This window comes from Pinus tabuliformis, chromosome 7 (assembly GCF_031772625.1).
Source record: "Pinus tabuliformis cultivar Carrire ecotype Pingquan chromosome 7, CPIR1, whole genome shotgun sequence".
Classification (NCBI taxonomy): domain Eukaryota; kingdom Viridiplantae; phylum Streptophyta; class Pinopsida; order Pinales; family Pinaceae; genus Pinus; species Pinus tabuliformis.
Genome location: NC_142293.1, coordinates 1,397,916,114 through 1,397,931,629, shown reverse-complemented (window position 1 = coordinate 1,397,931,629; position 15,516 = coordinate 1,397,916,114).

Genomic DNA, 15,516 nt, shown 5'->3' with positions numbered 1-15,516 from the left:
TTCCTTTAGTTTGTAAGATGATGGTTATGTTTGTTTTGGGATTTTCATTGTTATCTAGATTCCTATTAGATTAGAGTTAGATTTCTACAAATTAATAAGTGGAAGTTAAGTTACTGTTAGATTAATCTACCAGGTCATATCTATATTGAGTATCATCCTAAAATATCTTATGTTAATCATCCTAAAATTATGAGCCTATCTAAACACCTTGCTACTATAAAACAGAGTATTGAAATTCAAATTATTCTAAGAGAAAGAAAATGATCCTTCAAAAGTTGTCTACAAAATATATACAAATTCTGATTCTAAAGAGCATGAAAGTAATCTTCTAATTGTTGACTACAAAGTAGATACAAGTTCTAATTATAAGATCATAAAAATATTGGTTGTAATTAAGTGAAAAATGTTTAACTAAACCATTAAACGACTGTGAAGAAATGTAAGTGCAAATGAAATAACTGAGTTATAACGAAATGATGAAACAACAAAACAAGGAAACTAAACTAGAATGCAATGATAATGCAATAAGAAAAAGCGATTAAATGAAAACAACACAAACTGATAAAATAAAACCTCGACTGTTTGCAAGGGCCCTCCGCATCCAGTAGGTGTAAATCATGCTCACATATGCATCAAATAACAGAAAGGTAACTTTTAATTCAATACAAGAACAAAGTTAAGTTTCACAATTCTTCAGAAATTAACTATTAATTTCCTCCCTCTTTTACAGAGGGTACATACTTATATATAGAATGCGTGCTCAACAGTTTGAGACTTCTACACCTACAGGTCTTTTAATCAATCCTTATTCGAATTCGAAATTTAACAGAAAAAGTGTTATCTTGTAAATTTGCCATTTGGAAAACAAATCGGAGAAACGTGATGCATTCGGACTTCTGCTGCTACGTGTTTGACTTGTGCCTTTGACTGTGCCACTGTGTGGTTCCTTTAGTGAATTGGATCAAGCGAATAGGAGGAGATCCATGAGGGGATCGATCCTCAACTACCCATGTGCTTATTTGCTTCGTTGGCGCACCAAAACCCCACAAACCATGGAGGTACTTGCAGATTTGTAAAATAGTTGCAGAATCATGTTAATTTTGTAGCCAATGCAATCTTTAACATAACAATAAGGCACATTAACGAATATGAAAAATAAGACATATAAGAGTTTTTACCTTATCAAAATCTATGATTTACTGCTTTTATTGAGTTGATAGCGATGATGAAAAAGAGGAAAATGGAGGAAAAAATGGTGTCAAAACAAAACATTTATGGAACTCTACAATTCTTCTACAAGAATGACTCTTGGCAAAACTTGTCGGTCATAATGGCATTCATATATGCATATAAACATTGGAATAATCATGCACATATCACAAATTTATCTATCTACATTGAGTTAAGGTCAAGAGAACTTCTTTTGTGCCATTTTCATGGCTACCGTGTCATTGTTCATTACCTCCCATGGACTAACTAGCCACTTGGCCATCATAGCACTGTCCACTTAATCATGGACATAGAATATGTATGGATATCTGTCTAAGAAGGTCAAAGTTGAGATAACTCCCTTCGTTTAAGGAAGACATGTTTCATCCAAAGGAATTCTTTCACCAAAGTTCCTCCCTTTTCCTTTTTCACCATGCTATTGCTTTTTTGTTATGCTTTTGCACAGGAAATTTTCTGGCCTCTCTCATTTTCATCCATGTGCTTTATTTATGTGCAAATCCTTTCTTTATTTGTATTCTTTGTTGATCCCCTTGGCCAATGTTTACCAGAGCTCCGAGCAGCTTACTGCCATAGTCAACATGTTTTTTCCTTGGGCCCCATGCATAATATTTGAAAGGAAAGGTTTTGAAAAGGAAGGTGAGGACAACCAATGCAAAAGGGAAATCACAACCACAATCATAAAAGAAAATTTCGACAGAATAGCATGGCCATGTGCAATTGTAAAATGAAGTGATATCAATCCACGAAATCGATAAAATTAAAAGCCACAACACATAATTATAAAAATAAAAACAGTCCCTAGAAGTCAATTTAATCCCCATGAGTCCAGAGCATCATATAAGTGCACATTTGTATATACATGTGTATCTTCATGTACCAAAATTAGTTCAAGACTTCTTTAAAGGTTCACAACAACCTTGAAGTCTTACGTTTCCCCAGTAGTTCACAGGGGATCTTTTCATCACACATGTATATATATATATATATATATATATCAAGGAGCTTGAGGGAATGCCCCCTCCTCCTTTTTGGCATCCTGCATCGTTGATTCATGTCCTTGTGGCTCGCAGGGGTTATTTTCTTTCTTTTTCTACCTGTTGGGACAATCCTTTCTCATATGCTTTTCTCCACAATCATGGGGCCTCTTCTTGAAACTATCTTTCCCTTTTGAGGATTCAGTTTGATATGTCAATTCCTAGATATGTTTTTGTAGTTCAAAATTCCACTCAACTAGTTCTTGTTGTTTCCTGGTGAGCTTTCTAAGTTTTTCTCTAAAAAACTTTAGCTCATATTCCAAGTCCCTGAGGTCAGCCTCTAACTTCTTGATGGTTCTTTTCCTTTGGAGGGATGTCCCTCTTTCTCGTTCTTGATGGATTTGGCATATATCCTACTGCGCCATGCCACGATACATGTATCTTTTTGTTGCCACTATTTATTTTTTTCCTATGTGCTACCACACACATAGATAATTGTTAGATTAAACAAAATTCCAATACATAATAGATGTGGTCACCTTGGCTTGTTCTTAGGAATATGCTGGTGCAAGGCTAGTTGAACAATGCAGTGTAAGTTAGCACACCAGTAATAATAAAATCATATCAATCATTAGTACCATGCTACATAATTAAATCACAAGGTAAGCATATCAATCATACATGCAATCAATCAATCGCATAATGGATTTTAACACCTAAACATTTGTTTTATCCATTTTCTAAAATTCAATATGGAACCCCTTGGCAGAGTACCAAAACCTAGCCAATATTTTTCCCATGATAGAGCCCATCCAGTCCAAGTGTTCAACCTGGATGCTTTGATACCTCTTTGTAAACAAACCCCTTTACCCTTGGGGATGTGCTGACTATGTTAAACCAACTTCTCTGGTATGGTTAGAGAAATGGGGTAATTTTTTTTTTTACTTCTTCTGAGATTCCAAAACTCAATTTGGATGCCATCACCACATTTGTATCGGTGAGACTTTTCCAATGATATAAATTTTGTCCCGGTCAGACTCTAGGATTTCAATTTATGATCTTTAAAAATTGTATTAGTCAAAAAATGGCATCTCTCTTTTCCTACCACGTGGTGCCCCCATGGCATGCCTCAATGCGTTATTGTCTGTTATAGATATATATATATATATATATGCCATCCAATTTTAAGTCAGACCCTCAAAAATTCCACAAAACCATCGCAACCCAAGACCTGAAACCAAGTTCTAAATGGGCAAGTCCCAACCTATGTAATGGAAGTATCCTATATATATAATCAAGGAGGGGGCTTATATTTAATATAACCGCTGGTTCGAGCCTTTCCTTCTAGCCACTGAAGCCTACAAACTTGTGTGTGTGTGTGTGTGTGTGTGTGGCCCCACTCAATTAGCCCTCGACACTTAATGTCTTTTGCTCTCACAATGCGACCAACCTCAAGACCTTGGCCCCCAACCCTTCTATTTATTTGCACAGCCCTCGCTTGTCGGGATACATCAGCTCTTTTGTTGGTTTCATCAACCAATCATGCCAGCCCACATCATCGCCCTCTACACATCACCTCGGTCTTGAGTCGTCCTGACTATTCCACCACCGATTTACAAAGGGATACCTTTGGGTAACAGACTTCGGAATGGGAAATTTCCCATCAACTGCAACTCCAATTCCCTCGCTTATGCAGGCCCTGCCTCAGTCCTTCAATGATGTGCACATCTTTCCACGTGGTTCGTCCAACCTTCTCACGACACTTAGCACCAGCTCTAGCTCCTCCCCGGGCTCTTCCATGCCATGGACTCCTCCACATCGTCCCAATCCTTGTCATCCCAGAGTTCCATTCGCATGCTCCTCCTTTGATCTTTAGGGGATGAGGCCTCAGGGACACGTCACCCTGACACTTTCCATTGTAACACACTTAAGCCTTTAGGGATTTTGTACGTTGACAGGTTTATCTGAAAAAACTTTTTTGTTGTTTTCCCCAACTCCAGTTAAGTGGCGGGCTTTTGTTTGGGAAAGGAGTATAATTTCCACCAGCGTACTCCTACTCCAAACCTGTAAAGGTTTCAATACATGATTTCTTTTTATGATGGCTATTATATAAACATGGCGCCTCTGTCTCTAGTTATGGGTACTAAAAAAAGGCCAGCATGTCACTGCACTCCTGCAACACTGCAATACATATATGTTCAAGAATGAAGCACTACGATTGCAAAACTATTGGTTTGGTCATAATTTAACTCAATCCTCACCGCATTCTACATAACCTATGCTTGCACCAAGTATATAACCTTTTCCTTGCTCCTCAAGGCTTTGCATGCATCTTGTACCTCAAGTGCATACAGGTTCTTGGCTAGCACACCAATCTGTTTCATCTTTCCCACAGTCACGAAATTTTTTGGAAAAAGAGTTGTTTTAAATCAGCGATATCTCCCTCATCCGAACTCCGATTCAGTCGATTTTGTTTTTGAATTTGGGTATTTTTCCACATGGAATCCAAATCTGCTATTTGTTTCTAAAAATTTTGTACAAAAATTTTCAGATCTGCTCTGCAAACTCTCGTCCCAAAACTCAAAACTTCAAAATCTCCTCTAGTATATTGTTCTTAGCTCTGATCACCTTTGCTCTGATACCATGTAGCATTTTTCTACAAATCAGCTAGCTCTGATACCATGTAGAAATTCCCACCTGTAGAGCACCTGATAATGCAATATACTAAAGCAAAATACTTGATCTACTTCTACAACCAATTTAGCAGAAGCTTAATCGAACATGACCAACATCAATAAGAACACATATAACTGATATGGAGAAATCAATCACAAATAACACAGAAGATATAATCAGGTCAGCCTAAAACCCCAACTTTGTATTATCATACAAGTGGAAATATAGTCCAAATTACAAAAAGAATCAGCTCACAAGCTATCCTATTCTCTCTGCAATCCCTCTGCTGCTCATAGACAGTCAAAGGCCTCTCTCAAACCTTCTCCTCTGCCCTACAAGCCTCCTATTTCTTTGCGCAATTTTCCTTGGGGTCCAGTGCAACCACTTATGTGAATTGGCCTCTTCACACACTCACAAACTCTGATCCAACTACGCAGTCCTGAAGGAGATAAATCATCATCATGGATGAGCTTCCTTTATAGGAAAAATATTCATCCAACTGATAGTACACTATCCCTTCTCTGATCTCAACTAGGTCTCTGTCTGAACTGACATGCATGAGTTATTTATGAGAGAATATTCAATTATCTGGAGAGCAGCAGTTACATGCATGCAAGCATTAACTAACTGAACTCACATTAATTTAAACAAATTGTTTAAATCAATATAACTGGACTTGACTCAGTTAAATGAGCCAACTAATTACAACTCAAATTAGAACTCATCCTTATCTCTTTAACTGATGGATAAATTCCTCAATTAATGGAGAAACTGTTGCATGTCCTCACATAGACTTCATGTTTGATTTTTCACAACTAATTAACTCATGGTGAATTAATTAATTTATTTTCAAACAGTTGTTAAGTTCAAATTCGAATTTTACTTCCTATTTCTAGTCCAGGGACAAACTAAAATAGGAATCCATATTGAACTGCTAAAAATAGAATGTTATTTTTAGCACTTCCATTTTTCATTCCCTGTTGCTCAATCCAGCACTAGTACCCAAACTGCTATTTATAGCAGTGCTATTTTTAGCACTTCTATTTTTAGCATTTCTTGTTGCCATTTTCAACATATGTATTCTGTCAAGGGCAGGCAGGTTGATTTTGATCAAAGCAGTATTAGAAGCAACGCCTGTATATTGGATGACCTTGGCCTAGATTCCCAAGGGCATACTAGATAGGCTGCAAAACATTTGTTGTCGTTTTCTATGGAAGGGGAAATAGACAAGGAGAATTTTTGCTTGGACAAGATGGGAATCTCTAGCATTGCCTAAACGATGAGGAGGATGGGGGATTAAGAGATTGGACACCTTTTCCAAAGCACTTGCAGCAAAGCTGGGTTGGCAGCTACTCAATAATCGCAGTCTATGGACGAAGGTGGTTGTTTCTAAATATATCACCCCTTCAAACCCACTTGATTGGATTAGACATGCCCACCGACCCAGTGGGAATATATCTAACATCTGGAAGGCAGTAACAAAAGCTATGGACCTGATAAGAAATGGGCTGACTTGGAGAATCTGATCTGGCTCCCTGGTGCACATAGGTGAAGACCCCTGGGTTGGCTGTGGCAATGCACACAGACTTCCCGAGGAGCTGAAAACACACCTTGCTGATCAAGGTATAACACACATATGCAACATAGTTGATAATGGACGATCCTCTCTGACACAGCAGGCTTGGAAAACAGGATTTGTATTAAACATTCCCCCGCCCTGGCAACAAGACTGGAGAGACTACATTACTGCTTTAACAGAGGCCCATATCAGGATCACAGAAGGAGACGATGAGCTCATTTGGGCCCATGCCAAACATGGCTCTTATGTCCCCAAGATAGGATATCTGGTTCTGATGGATCCCTACAAACTGCCAGCCTCTGAGCCTTGGTGGAATCTCATATGGAAGTTAAAAGCGGCCCCAAGAACGAGGCTGCTTCTGTGGTCTATATTGAACAACAAAGTCCTGACGGGAGCAAACCTGATGACGATCCTTCTCAGGGCCTTTTTGGTGCTACCTATGCAAGAATAGCAATGAAGATACAGAACACCTCTTTCTGGATTGCCCTATATCACAAGAGCTATGGAATTTTTTTCTCTCAACGCTCTCCATCCACAGTCAGTGGCATAGAAACAACATAAAGGATGCATGGAATAATTGGTGGAAAGACACCACAGGCAAGGAAAGGAATATACCTCTGCTCATATGTTGGGCATTATGGATAGCCAGGAATCAAATTATTTTTCAGCAAAAGCCCCCCTTTTGGCCTTCCATACTGAACAGAACCTTAGCAGATTATCATTCAATTCATGATGATACCTCTCAAAAACAACACAGGAATATTGAGACAGAAGTCATCAACACCTCCATACCATGGGCTTACTTTGATGGATTGGCACAGGAATCGGGTTGTGGGGGGGGAGCTATTTTACACCTATTGTTATAGACATTTTTGTGCCTTACAGCATGAAGCATGAAATGTCCATAATCAAAGGGATCCAAAGTCCCTAAACATGTTGTTCTTACCCCTAGAGGAACAAGGTCAGCAAACCACAGCACTTCAAATCAGTTCTCCACCTGAAAACGCTCAAAAACAAGGCAATTCTGGATCATGTCAACTGCTACACTGGCTACCTGCACTGAATGTCAACTGCTACACTGGCTACCTGCACTGAATGTCAACTGCTACACTGGCTACCTGCGCTGAATGTCAACTCCAACACTAGCTACCTGCGCTGAACGTGTTTGGACAAGTGGCAGGCTCATTTCTCAAGGTGTCAATGCCCAGGAAGCTTCCAAAATGACACTTGGATCAGGGAATTCGCCCAGTGATGAGTAAGAGGTTCTTAAACTCCAAGTGGAAGTAAGGATCTCCAAGTGGACTCAAGAACTGAAGTATAACTGAAGTGGGAGAGGACACTAGTCAGCTTGAAGCCAGCCTCAAGCTGACTCATCCTTTCTCCAAATCTCCTATATATAGAGCTCTCTCATGAGGTCTAGGGAGGCTGGAATTTTGTGCAAAGCAAGGAAGTGCTGTTGGTTTACAGTTAGAGCTATTGGGTGATTGCTTTTATAGAGGAGAAGAGGAGATTTCTTGCTGCTGGGGAGGTGCTGCTAGATTGGAGCCATTTATGGTTGTAACCTTCTCAGAACCTTTTTCTTCTATCAATAAAGCTTTTGATGTTCTCCTATATACTTGTATTGCAATGATGTATTGTTTTCATCTGTATATTTGATTCATCCTAATCCATGCATCAGTTATGAGTACATGTTTCTTGTAGTTTCCTTCTCTCGTTTTGCAGGATCTGTGTGTAGCTGGGCCGGCAAGAGAGCAAGGAGCTGGGAGCAAGAGGTAAAGAGAGAAGACGGGATCGACAAAAGCGAAAGACATCGGTTGGTCAATCTTTTCTTCCTTCTCTGTATTTTCATAAAGGAAAACTATCAAAGCTTTACTTTCAGTTGTTGCTAAGGAACTATCACCCTTAGAGTCGGGATAGGGTCATTCCGAGTCAGATACTTTTCCCCACAACAAAATGGCGACTCCGCTGGGGAGCCTAGTATCTTGTTGGTTTATTGTGTTTCTTGCTATTCATCTCATAAACAAGGAGAGCACCAGATCGAACTGCAATTGAGTCCTTCGATTGCAAAGTAGAGGGCAGCTACTCTAGCTCAGTTTCTAAGCAAGTTTATGATTTGAAGAGCTGATCCACAAGGACTCTTGTGCTCTTTGTGATAGCTTTCCATCCTCTTGATCATCCCTTAGCTTGTACTTGACCTATAGCTTTTTATTTCAGCAAAAACAGTGAATTTTTGAGCTTTTTATGACCCGGAAACCCTTGTAAACGCAACTCTCGTGTCTCAGTGCAGGCTGTCCAAAGGCAGTCTGCATTTCAGCGCAGGTACTCCCTTCGGGAACTGCGCTGAGAGTCAGTTTGATAGACCAGAGCCTGCGCTGAACCAGTTAGGCTATGTCTTCCTGAGGTTTCCCACTGAGTCTTGGCCCTGTTTTCACTGTTATTTTGCTGCTGATTGTTTGTCATTTGTACTTACTGTAAACCAACTTTCCTTGACATTATTCCGCCTCAGTTGTGTGATGAAACTGTGATTGTTCTTTCAGTATTTCTTGTTTCAGTTACAGTTTCCCATTGTGAAAAGCAAACCAGTATAGCTGTGGCCTCTTAGATCCTGAACTGTAAAAGTGTCTTTGTGATCTTAAGAGCTAGTTTTATTACTGTTCATGGCTGTTTGAGTTTGTTTGTTTTTCATTTTGTGGTTTGAATCTATACATTTCCAGTGTCTAAACAAGTCGATCTTAAGGTGTCTTTTGATTTTGGACAAGCTTGTTTACTTTCGCTTGAAATTAGATTCAAAGTTATACAACAGTTTCCTTTTTGTCTTACATCAACATTAAGGAAAAAGAAAAGAAATATCTGCATTGTGCATGTGCATTATTGACAGTTTGCATGATGATTTAGGAGAAAGTGCATTAGTTTGTGCTGTATGAACTGTGTGAAAAGATATGTTTTTCTTCTCCCTCAGTAGTTAAGATTTTCATCAGTCAAAAAGATTTGAAAAAGCTTGCTTCTCATCTTAGACTGCATTCAGGAATTTGTTACATACATCTCGTGGTGATCCTTAAAGGCAAACTACTAAGCAAGATCAACATTAAAATAAATTCAATTTACATAACAACGGTTTGTAACATAACGCAAACACATAGAGGTCTAAGCTAGAGACGTGTTCCGGCGTCGTTAAACGTGATATCTTAGCGTTGAGTGGTTGGGTGATTCCTCCACGGTGAAGCGATAAGTATCAATACGGACTTGTGCTCCCGCGTACCGTCGAGTATATTGGGAGACCCCTATAGGAATAAAGCCTTTATCCTTAGGAAGCCGTGTCGGCCGCCCTACTGATCGCGATGCAGTGAACACAGCATTCACGAAGATCGACCACCCGTACCGTAAAACGTATTCTGTGGTTTCGCGAAAGGTTTGGCACACCCTCTGCCTAGATCTCCAGAGCAGTTTCTTTTGGCCTTTTTCAAACTCTATAACTGAAAAAGTCCAACCGAGCATTTGTCACTTCGGGCTCGTTAAAACATCGAAGGAGACTAGAGTCATCTTTAGCTTTTTCTCGACTCTTTAAAACTGAAAAAGCAAGTTGTGTCTAAAGCGTCGTTATAAAATTTATTTTAAGCGGAATAATCATCACCCTTCCCTCGTTGATCTTCGAAGTTAGTCCACCACAAGTGGAAGTTCCTGTAGAATCACTAAGAAATCTTTTGGATAGACTAGATATGTCTGAACAACCGTCGACATCCAGGACTGTGTCATCCGACACAGCAGCGGCAGAGCCTCCTGCTGCTATCCCAACAATGTTCGATGGTATACCATCTGTCCCGGCAAGTTATCAACAACAAGCCGGAGTCCCATCAGGGACGATGACATGGTTATTTCCTATTTCTTCATCCGGATTATCATCTGGTATTTCTTATGTTGAAACTCGCCAAATTGATCCATTTGGAGGTCAATCTGGGCAATCAATCCCTTTGAGTTCTGGATTGATACCATATGGGGGGCAGTATGCCCTTTCATTACCTCCTCCGGGAGGATGCCCATCCGTGAGTTCACAACAAAGTTCAGGTCAAACTGGAATTACATCCAGCGGTTGGGTACCAATACTGCCTCAACAACCAGGAGTTGTATATTCTATGCAACCAGTCCGCCCTGTGTCGAATGTTGCCACTATACCTGGTATGGTGATTGCGTCGCAAGTACAAGCGCTGCCTACTGTATGTCAACCCCAAGTTTCTCAGGTTGCCATACAACAGCCTCTTGTCTCGACATCTCAATCGCAACCTCAGGTCAGTGCCTCCTTATCTGGAGCAACTCAGGATCAAACAAGTACTGTGACTCCTCATCTTGGTCAATCATCTAGTATTGGCCATCAGCAAATGGTCCAACAACCAAAGCTGGTTAGAACTCAACAACTGCAATTCCAGCAATCATATCAAGGACCTGAGCAACAAGTCTTTGTAAGTAATGGGCAACCATACTATAATGGTTATACCCATCAACCTTGTCAAAGTTGCCAACATTATGCTGGTATGCAAAGACCCACTGCTCAGGCGATTCCATCTTATCCTGGATATGCTTCGCCTAACCTGAATCAACAGTTGCCCTTTGTAGCAACTCTAGAATTACCAGATCTAAACCGGCTGACGAATGATCCAATTGCTTATGCCCCTTGGTGGCCAGCGATTCCACACAAACTTCCATCAGACATTCCTAAATTTAATGGAAATCCAGGTGAAGACCCGTCGAATCACGTCATGACATTCCATCTATGGTGTTCATCAAACACCCTGAATGATGATTCGATAAGACTTCGCCTTTTTCAGAGGACGTTAACGGGTCCAGTGGCAAAATGGTATATTGAATTGCCTAGAGCTTCGTTCGACAACTTCAGTACCTTAGCTACAACCTTTTTAACCCATTTTCAATTACCGATAAGGTATGAAACGGGAACAGAACTCCTTACCAACTTCAAACAGACAACGGCCACTCATATATCTGATCATATACATGAATGGCGACGTCGTCGTAAGATGGTAAAAACATATGTTCCCGATCAGCTATTAGCTGAATGGTTTATAAAGTCATTACTTCCGGCCATAACGGAAGATGTGGCCAAGGGGGGAGTCGTAACAGAAGAGCAAGTTATAGCTCGTGCGCAATATCTAGACTTGGTTTATACTCAGTCTGGCACGCTCTACGACAAAATACCTGACGCCCCTAGACCGGAATTCTCAATTCCTCCTCCTCCTAAATCAAACAATGACTCTCACGCCGGCGATGACGTGATTGGCAAGCACAAAATTTACAGTCAAAATGCAAATGAAAAACTTCTTGCCTCAGAAGTAAATGCCATGTCGACCGACAAGGGCAAACAACTGAAGCAACCAGGGGGCAAGAAGAAAAAGACAGGAAGAAAAAGGAAACCCCCGGCAGGGTGTCATATATGCGATGAGGATCATTGGACGAAATATTGTCCACATATAGCTGAAGTTAAGAAACTCTTTAAGAGTTCAAAAACCCCAGCAGTATTGACTGATCCGTTTCCTAATCCAGGTCAAAATCTGGTTGCTAATCAAAATGCTTCAGGATCCCAAGTGCTTATGTTGTCTACCTCAAAGCAACAGAATAATGCTTTGACAAGGAATAAAGATTACGGGAATCCAAAGCTGTCGAACAACAAGGTTAATGAACGACCTAGTAGTTCAACAACAACTTTGACTGAAGTTGTGCCACCCATCGTTCCTGAGCCAATGATAAAGTCGCCAAAGGGAGTAGTACACAAATCGACATTTAATCCTCATGCCAAAGAAGCACAGAATTATAATATAGTAAAGGACCTGGCCTAATCGCCGTCCACTATGTCGACACTTGAGGTACCACAAAATTACCCCTCCCAAGAGCAAGCTTTATTATCAGCAATAGGTGGGATTAGCCCAATGGATTCCAATCTTGTGGCCTTTGATCATAAAGGATATGACCCGCAATTACCAGCTCAACTAGCTTTCCTTATTCAAGTGAAAGCCCTCAACAAAACTGTTCATCGAACAATTATTGATGAGGGGGCATCTACATGTCTTATGTCGATGAGTTGCTGGAAAGATTTAGGCTCACCACCCTTGTCGAAATCGTCAACGACGTTAAAAGCATTTGATGGACGATCATACACTCCATACGGGATTTTGAGTAACTTGCAAGTAGAACTGGGGGGCAAAACAGTAGGAATTGATGTTGAAGTAATTGATGGAAACCTCGATTACAACATCCTACTTGGAAGACCATGGATCTATGCCATGGCCGCAGTTGTGTCGACCTACTTCAGGAAGATTGCATTCCCCTTCCAAGGAGGAATTACAATCGTCGACCAACAAACTTTTCTCCACAATAGTTCACAAGTTACAGAAAGCATTCCAATGATCCATGGAAGGAATCATTTGCTCCAAAATATCGGAGTAGGTCTCCTAAAAGACCCTGCCTTAATGGGTACTTTCGCCCTACCGCCTCCAAGTAATCTGGCGGGAGTGGCCACGGTGGAAACCTACAAAATGAAATCTAATCCAATCTTCTGGTTGGATTCAGAAGATTCCTAAATATTTTGTCGACATGGATCATTCCCGAGGACGGTTCTTATCTTGTGTCAACCTCGTTAAAAAATGAAAACAAGGACCCGAGGACGGTTCTTATCTTGTGTCAACCTCGTTAAAAAATGAAACAATCCCCTCTTCAAATCTCAAAAATGAACCTTCATTCCAATCACCAAGTTGAATGCAATGAAGCTTGGGGGGCATGCACCTCGATTTGAAGACATTATGCTGGGGGCATGCAAACTTAACCGAGCAATTTTAGCACATAGTTCATGCTCGTTAAAAAATAAACATAAGTTTGAGTAGTGTTCAAGCTCGTTAAAAAACAAACCCATCCCGGTAAATAACCTTGGTAAATGTAACCTTTGACAACCATATAAAAAACCATTGGTCGTGTTTGTGTACCGTCACCTCCATCCGTTCATTTGGCCAATCGTTCATCTCCATATGATTGTTTACCCATTTTGAGGAACAGCTGCGAAGAGTGATTTCACTAAGCCATCCTTGTAACACTGCTGTGATTGGAATATTCCAACCTGTACCTGGAATCTGCTGCTGCCCTGTTCGTCACTCGTTCCTCAAAAGACGAGTCTTCTTTGAGCTCTTTTCATCTGACTCGTAAAATATGAAAAGTTTGCCGAGTTTTGACCTTCCAGCTCGTTAAACGACCGGAAGAGCTATCCCTCCTCTAGATTTTAATCTTTTTGGATTTGAGGGATTATTACACAAAAAGATCGAGCGCTTGTTTTGTTCGGCTCGTTAAAACGATCGAAAATTCATCCCTTCTGTATTGTTTTATACTTTTTCGGACTTAAGGGATTAGATGACGAAAAAGGAATTTTGGAGTTAACTTTCTGTACCTTTTCAGACTCTCTAAAAATGAAAAGGACCGAGTTTTCCTTGTCGTTAGACTCGTTAAAATGATTAAATAGCGACAAACTTGTCTTTAGACGAGAATGAGTTTCCCTATCGCTAGGCTCGTTAAAACATAGCGATGGGCTTGCCCGAAGGGCAGGTTATAGAACAAGCATATGTTATCCTCCTTAAGCTTGACAAAAATAAAGAGGTACTGGTCAGAAATGACTGGGGAAAAATTGGGAGAACATCAAAGCTTAATGGTAGCAAGTCGCTCTTGAACATGACACTTTTCCTCCGTACCACATTGGGTTGGGTTGTTTCATTCACCGGTCTCATCGCCATGGTCTTCGCCAAACCATCCACATTTCGGGGTAATGCTACCGATCCATCGCATCAGTGTCGTTATATGTTCAAGAGAGGTCATTCTGAAAGTGTCAACCGTGTCCCATTCACTGCCATACATTATCCTTCATCCATTCATGATCACCACCCTGAATCATATGTCACAGTTTGTTTTCACCTCCACTAAAATCATTAGCCCCGTTCCGTGTCATTGATGTGGGATTCATTAAGGCCCTCCTTTGACGGATCGCTTCTTGTCGACTTCAGCTCATTATCCAAGAAGTTGATCTAGGAACAACCCCATCAGTACTTTGAAGCTTGCATGCCTCAATGGCAAGTTTCTCACTTCCGGCGACAGGTATACATCAATGACCTTCGACCAGAAGATTTTGCGTGGCGTTCGACGCCAAGTCCTTTATTCACACCACGTGAATTGTACTGCAGTACCTTGAGGGTCATTATCATTATCGGTGATTCCTCTCGCGCTTGTTAACGGTTTTCATCATTGACCGGTAATCAAGCGATGTCTTTCCATGTTCGACTTCAGTGCAATTCTCACATGGATCGACTTGTACTTAGAGTGAAGATCGAACGAGTTTGAAGACCCCGGATCTAGTTTCATCCATCCGGGCTGCGATACATATTCAGGAAATATAAAAGCATTTGTCATGTACATCATTGCAGCAGATGATCATCCTACTCAAAGGATGATAATTCCAGCAGAGAATTATCGGTCTACCATCAGACGATCGTCTGTTCTATGTACCAAAATGTATTTATAAAGCTGAGCATGGGAATGCCCGCCTCAGCTAGATCATGAAAACAGAATGAAAAATAATGTATTGTATCGTATCGTATTACAGGGCACCTCTCAGCACTTGAATGAACTTCGGATCCTCTGGATAAAGCATTTCACCCGATAAACGACCTCATACTTTAGGGGGCAACTGTTATAGACATTTTTGTGCCTTACAGCATGAAGCATGAAATGTCCATAATCAAAGGGATCCAAAGTCCCTAAACATGTTGTTCTTACCCCTAGAGGAACAAGGTCAGCAAACCACAGCACTTCAAATCAGTTCTCCACCTGAAAATGCTCAAAAACAAGGCAATTCTGGATCATGTCAACTGCTACACTGGCTACCTGCACTGAATGTCAACTGCTACACTGGCTACCTGCACTGAATGTCAACTGCTACACTGGCTACCTGCGCTGAATGTCAACTCCAACACTAGCTACCTGCGCTGAACGTGTTTGGACAAGTGGCAGGCTCATTTC